The sequence below is a fragment of the Camelina sativa genome, chromosome 1, assembly GCF_000633955.1.
Source record: "Camelina sativa cultivar DH55 chromosome 1, Cs, whole genome shotgun sequence".
Taxonomy (NCBI): Eukaryota; Viridiplantae; Streptophyta; class Magnoliopsida; order Brassicales; family Brassicaceae; genus Camelina; species Camelina sativa.
The window spans coordinates 17,479,887-17,487,614 of NC_025685.1; the positions used below are offsets into that span (position 1 = coordinate 17,479,887).

A 7,728-nucleotide genomic window follows, 5' to 3' on the forward strand; every position below is an offset into this window, starting at 1 on the left:
TTTTTTTTTTTTTTTTTTTTTTTTTTCTTTCTTTAAAATCACAGTCAATTTAAAAGAAGCCTCTTTCTAAAGTTAGTTTTTTTTTAAGTCATCTATCTACTTAAATCATTTGTTACTGGATCTGAAATTTAAAATGAAATCTGAGAAGCTTAGTACAGATTTCAAAGAATTTTCAAATATATTGAAAATATATGAAAATTCAAAACGAAATAATTTAAAATTATGTTCAAGATCCCTTCTCATAGGTGCGAGTTACTTTCAGAATAACCTTAATATTACAGTTTAAAATGTTGATGAAAATCAAATTTAAAACTATTTCTGTGATAAAAATTATATATAATTTAAGTGTATATTTTTTTTAATGATATCTTACAAATCTTGATACTAATAATTACGGCAAACCTCATATTCATAGTTGCTTTCAGATCTAGATATATTAAACTTCTAGTGTATCTTATATGCAACTCTATATGAATATTACTAAGATCTCATATGCGGCACACTACGGGACAAATATATGATATATGAAAATTTGTTAATGTATAGAACTCACAATTCTCAATTTAAAACCAAAAAACAATCGTAAAATTAGTAAATAAATAAAAAATGGATGAGAGGCCAACCTCTACCACGAAGACCCGATGCGTTTATAAGGAGGTGCTCATCGTTTGTATATGGTAAAAAAATTCTGAAGTGTTTTTTTTTGTCGGAATTCATGTTTATATAGACATGGAGCGTTGAACAATAATAAATAAAAAGACATATTGAGTATAGATTCATTACCTAAAAATAGTTTCCATCAATTATACTTCCTAAGTGATTTTTTGACTAAAGATTATAATGTAACGGTAATTATAGCAATATAATATAAATTATGTTGACACGTGTAAATTAATAATTACCATATTGTGCAGTTTTAAGGCTTTCTATCAACAAGGATTACTTGCTTTTTTCAATTTTGTGGGGGAAAGTGAAGTTGAAATCTAGTCTTTTATTTAAAATTCGGCAAACATGTAAAAAGAAAATCCTCACCTTTTTCAAAAACATGTAAACTCTCAACTTCTAATAGATGGTAAAATAACTCATGATGTTCAAACCCAAATAAACTCTGAGCATTATATTGAAACAGAGATATAAAAAACTATATATATTAAGCTCTAGTTTTTCTAAATTCGAGTTTCCAAGTATTCTTTAGAAATTTGATTTTTAAATTTTAAACTGATTCAACATTATTATTTTATTAGGATCATATAATAAGTTTTTATTACTATCTTATTATATAAAGTTTGATGTCAAAGTTACTCATTAACAAGATCGTGACACATATCAAATATATTGACTAGATGTTGACACGTGTCAAATTTTTTATATTTTTTTATACACGTAGTAGCAGAGCTAATTATATTTACAAAATTTTACATGTTTATATTCTAAAAAAATTATTTTTCTAAATCAAAAAGGAAAACTAACAAAATCAGTATTATAGAAAGTTTGATGTCAAAGTTAATCATTAACAAGATCGTGACACATGTCAAATATATTGACTAGATGTTGACACGTGTCAATTTTTTTTTTAAACGTAATTGGACAGCTAATTATATTTACAAAATTTTACATGTTTATATTCTAAAAAATTTATTTTTCTAAATTAAAAAAAAAAGAAAACTATCAAAATCAATATATTTTCCATTGTCTGCTAATTATATTATATGTGTGTTCTTAATAAAATTTGACATGTGTAAGCAATAATTTAATTTATTAAGCATGTATATTAATCAATAAATAATGAATAACAAAGTTAAAAAAGAGTAACAAATGTTATTTAACATAATTTAAGTTAGATATAAATTGTATTTATCGTTGTATATAATTTTTTTATTGTAAGAAATTACACAAAACCTTGAAAGAATAATAAACATAAAAAGAAAAAATTTCAATACATGATGTGTATAGAAATGCGTGTAGTAATATGAGAAACCTGAAAAAAAAATATAGAAAATGAGTTTGTATGAATAAATTTTTGGTTAATTGATTAAAATTGACAAAATTATTACTTATGAAGTTGTGGCATATAGAAGAATAATATTTAGGATATTTTTGGATTTTCAAAAATTTTGTGGATGTTAACTGATTATTTTTCTTGTTAAATTTTAAATACTAACCAATATACATATTATCTCATATGATGCTCATATTATTTTTTTAATTAAATTTTTAACTCTAATCCATGAAGAAGTGAAATATATAGTTAAGTGTGATTACTAAATTAAATGTCTAACGATGAAATTTATTTTAGATTATTTTTTCAAATATTAATATGTATCATTTTTAAAAACTTCATTTAAGAATATTAGTAATTTTTTATGTTTGATTTTATAATTTCAACACGTGTATTTTTGTAAGGCATATGTTAAAACATAAGATCATTCGAAATACATTATAATTTAAAGGAATGACTCTTCAGTTATTTGATGAGAATGTCTCAATATCTTTATATATGTTTTTATTTTATAAATTCCACTCATTTAAAATTAAGTACTTATGAGAGAACAACATAACAAATATATGTTAAATAATATTGATTCAGTTATTTGTGAATTATATTTTGTTAACTTTTATTTGTATTTTCAATTATTACTAAGATTTAGATTTGATATGATGTATTAGTTGTGTTTGATATAAAATATTTAGTTCTATGCATTAAGATGAAATCATATATGTAAAGTAAGGTTTTGGTCTCTCCTTATTGGTTGATTTTCATTTAATGTTTTCTAATTTTTTTTATTTTTTATTTGCTTTCTAATTGCTTTAAACAATATTTAAGACCCAATAAACACAATACATTTAACTCACACATTAAAATAAAATTATAACTGAAAATAAAATAAATTATGCATTAATCATATTTCACCACTCAATTTTATTCAAATACAATAAATTACTATTGTAACTCCATAATTCTAAATGTAACTTTCATTATTTCTTATCATATAAATAAGCATTCTCTCAATCTCTCATTCTCTCATTGACATTCTTTTACTATCTCATTTTCACATTCTCTCATTCTCTTCTACATTACCTCAAATCATTTTTTGTTTTTATTTTATTTTTGATTTCTTATTTTTGTTGTATGGTTGTAAAAAACAAATGAAATACAATTGAAAATTTTTTATGCTAAATCTTAATTTTAGAGACTATATGATATATATTTTACATTGTTCTTATTTTAAAAGATTCATCTCCATTATCTAATTTGGATTATTATCTTATAAGTAATCATTCTCTCCTTCTCTCCCACCAATAAAATTATAACTGAAAATAAAATAAATTATGCATTAATCATATTCCACCACTCAATTTCATTCAAACACAATAAATTACTATTGTAACTCCATAATTTTAAATGTAACTTCCATCATTTATTATCATATAAATAAGCATTCTCTCAATCTCTCATTCTCTCGTATTGGCATTCTTTTACTATCTCATTTTCACATTCTCTCCTTCTCTTTCTACAATACCTCAAATCATTTTTTGTTTTTTTATTTTATTTTGATTTCTTATTTTTGTTGTATGGTTGTAAAAAACAAATGAAATATCATTGAAAAATTTTTATGCTAAATTTTAATTTTAGAGACTACATGTCATTTATTTACGTTGTTCTTGTTTTAAAAGATTCATCTCCATTATCTAATTTGTATTATTATCTTATAAGTAATCATTCTCTCCTCCTCTCCCACCAATATCAAATGTTGTTATATCTCATATATGTTGTAAGAGTTTGATTCTATATTTTAATTTAGAAAGTATTATATATATTTAACATTTTTTCAATTTTTATTTTATTTATATATAAATAATTTTTTTTATATTTCTTGCCTTTCTAATCTATTCATATTTATTTTTAAAATTTGCATAGTTAAATTTAAATTCACATATGTTGGTTTTAACAAAAAAAAGTCAACTTTATTTGAGAGTTCCTATTCATTTTTAAACGAGCAATGTGTAACATAATATATATAAGCATTGCTTAACTCTATGGTTAAACTATAATATATGTTGCCCTATTGGTAGGAACAACACCATACTTATTTGATATATTTAAAAGAAGAGATGATTAATCGAAATAAACATTTCTCCAAATTTTATAATTCAATCAGTGTGAGTGTACTTATTACTTTGAAAAACCTTTACATTGAAGTTCATAAAATCATATAAGAAAACTAAAATACTATGTCACTTCAAATTTGGAAGGAAACACTTGGTATTCCTTTTTAAAAAAGTCAAGACACATATAAAAATTTATTAATATTTAACTCACTTTAAAGGCATAAAAGGTCATTTAACTCAAAAATAACTTCTATCCAATAATTCCATACATTCCTCCCACAAATATATATATATATATATATATATATGTTCAAGATTATATTTAAATATTACAGAATTTTTTAGTTATCTAAACTTATAGTCACATATATACAATATATATACATAAGAATTTATATTACTTATTAACACCATAATTCGACCCATTATTTGCTTAACTCAAAATTGGTTTCAAAGCCAACTAAAGAAAAACAGAAATGATTTTATTGATATTAGACCAAAACATGGGCATACAAACATAATCACTTACACGGAAGATTATTATTTTTAAAAAATAACTTATTATTGCAACATCAACGTATGAAGGGTTTACATAAGCAGTTAATTAGAAAATCTAAAATACAATAAATTTATTGGGAAAAATATCAGTCAATGATAAGATTGGATCCTCAAAAGCAAAAAACAACATTCTCATAATTCATAAAAAATAAACGCTACAATTGTACACACATCTAAATGAAATGGTATAAAGATATAGTGTATAAATACAAATGAATGCGAACCCCGTATATGCCTAATTAAAACAAAATAATACAACTCACGCGTTGCGTGGGAAGCACATAGTGTGTAATAAAACTTGAAATATGGTTTATTATGATGGTATAGATATTTAAATGGTACTTCCTGTACTATAAGAGTTTTTGGGTAAAAGCACAAAGATTAATAAACAATAAATATTATGTCATTTATAAAACTTCAACTGATAGGAAAATATATTGTATAGTTCAAATAGTCATAAATCTCTTATATAATGGAACTGAGATAGTATTAAAAAGAAATATGATAAGTTCATATTCAATATTAACATGTTACAAGATAAAATCTAAAAATATATATATTACTACTAAATTATTCAATAATATTTTTTTTTTATTTTTATCCACATAATAACGTCGGTCTTATCTAGTTAAAATTATATTATTTTAACTATAAAATTTTATAAGTAGCATGTTCGGTCAATTTGGTTCAAATTTCATCTAGTTTTCCAAGTCTTGGATTTAAGAAACGGGTCAAACTTATAACAAAAGTAAGACTCAGTTGGATTTGGTTCAGTTCTGAATAAAAAAATTATTTAAAATGGTTAATGACATTAACTTAATATTGTATTTCTTGCATATCTTAATATATATTTTAAAAATTTAAAAATAATATTTAGTTAATGTTAATGTTAACTTAGTTTAATGAATATTAATTTTTAAAATTCTTTATTAATGAATTTGAGTGATCAAGCCAAATAAACATTTATAAACGGAAATTAATATTTGCTTTGGTAAAACGTAATAGGGCGAAAAATTACTGTGGGAGGAAGCGCAGTTCTTGCTAGTGGTTTTTTCGGCTCCTTCTGATTTCTTGGCAACCCATGGTCAGTCACTTCGATGTCAGATAGATGGCTCTTAAAAACCTACAGACGTTAATTCAAGTTTGGGTTGGTGGGGTTGTAACAGGATGAAACAACCCCGATCCGTTTTTTTTTTAATATATAATAAATAATAGTAAATACTTTACAACTAGTGGTCTCGTATCCACTAGTCACCTATCCACAATCACACCAAACAGCGGAAAATAACAATACCAATAGATAACCAATAACCCAATAACCAATAACAAATAACCAGTATTAATTTTAATCTTAATCTAAAGATCCAATCAACATAAATCAGAGAACCATCAATCCTAAACAACATTCTATAAATCAATTCTAGCAACCTAACAGAAGTCAGACAACCAAGCGAGCCTCTAGAACATCCTTCTCTTCATTGTCTTGATTCTACGATCACACTTTGCCTTTACCTGCACCACAAACACAAATTGCAATGCATGAGTATTTAATAAACACTCAGTAAGGTAATCCTCCCATCTACTGGGCTATACACAAGCAATAGAGACATCTCTAACCATCAACCAACAATCAATAACCAAACAACAACAAACCAGGACTCTTCATCGACCGACACCAACCATGCATCAACCGACACCAACTGGGGTTGCATCGACCGACATAAGCTTGCTTTGACAGATGCAAGGTTCACTTGCATCCACCAACACTCACAATGCATCGACCGACACATGCTCGACATTACGCGAAATCCCTAATTGCATCGACCGACGCCTCCACATGGCATTGACCGATCCTCCTAGGTCAAAACGCGCCGTCCTGGCATTGCATCGACCGACACCCAAAGTGTATCAATCGACGCACATGCCGAGCATCGTTTTCTCCAAAACTTCTCGCCAGATCTTCGTTCCTACAAACATCATACTCGATCCCACGCCACAAGAAAGCCTCACAAAGTCCAAAATATCATTCTAACAAGCCACACAACACATAAACAAGCAGATCAGATAAATCTCCAGCTTAGATAAGCCATGGTCATGCACTCACAGAAGATTCTGAACCACAAACAAGCAAAAATACGCTCCTAGGAAGCTCCTACGACGATCTCAGCTATAGATCTCTACAGAATACTCCTCAAGAAAATTCTCTCTTTCTTTTCTCTCAAAAGCGGCTAAAACACGACTAATGAGACAGAAACTCGACTTTAGGGTTTTTTCCCTAACCTAAAATGCAGTGTTTTACTTAAGTCGAACCACACAAACAGGACCTTGCATCGACCGATGCACCACCAGCATTGACCGATGCACATCCCAAACCGTGATTCCGGTTCGTGGATGTTACACAGGAGAACCTTACTGTTGGGAGCAAAATGTGTTCGGCGGATTTCTTCCCCACTTCATTTGGAATTAGAAGCACTTCTTTGGGCCATGGAGAGTATCCTATCCAGAAGTGTTGTTTGTCAGAAACTCGACACGGATTGTGCTGAATTAGTCATGATAGTGCAGGTCCCCGAAGATTGGCCAGCGTTTTCCAACCAGCTCGATGATTTCTTCTTGCTATGTGTTTCCTTCCCGCTCTTCCTGCCGAAGATCCCTCGATCATCCAAGTTGAGGGCAGATTGCCTCGCTCGGTCTTCTAGAACGTTATTGTTTGAAGTCTCCTTTGTAAACTTTTTTCCTCTGGTTTGGTCTTGGAGTTCGGTTCTAAATAGTGATTGGTTGTTTAAAAAATAAACATTTAGATAACGATCTATGTATTATTAAATTTGTTTGATTTCATTAAGGATTTTTTGTAATTAACCCTAATAAACCTTCGATATTTTTAATTTTCAATCTTCATTATTATTGATCTCGTGATCGGTTTCTGTTGGCCGGATGGTCAGGAGTGGGGCGATTTGTTGTGACAGTTGCTGGAGGACTGTTTTATGAGATCCGAGGACGATATATGTTAGTGAAAGAGAATTTTAACCCTCCGAACCCAAAATTGGTGGGTGTTGATCAACA

At 27.6% G+C, this 7,728-nt stretch overlaps 1 protein-coding gene across 1 annotated transcript in view; it reads right to left on the reverse strand.

Moving 5' to 3' along the window:
* Nucleotides 1-665, reverse strand: part of LOC104793198 (B3 domain-containing protein At2g33720-like) — a 1,414-nt gene extending 749 nt beyond the window's left edge. Inside the window, exon 1 of the mRNA XM_010519513.1 lies at nucleotides 624-665. The gene's annotated coding sequence lies outside the window, so the exon portion shown is untranslated. The remainder of the gene's footprint in view (nucleotides 1-623) is intronic.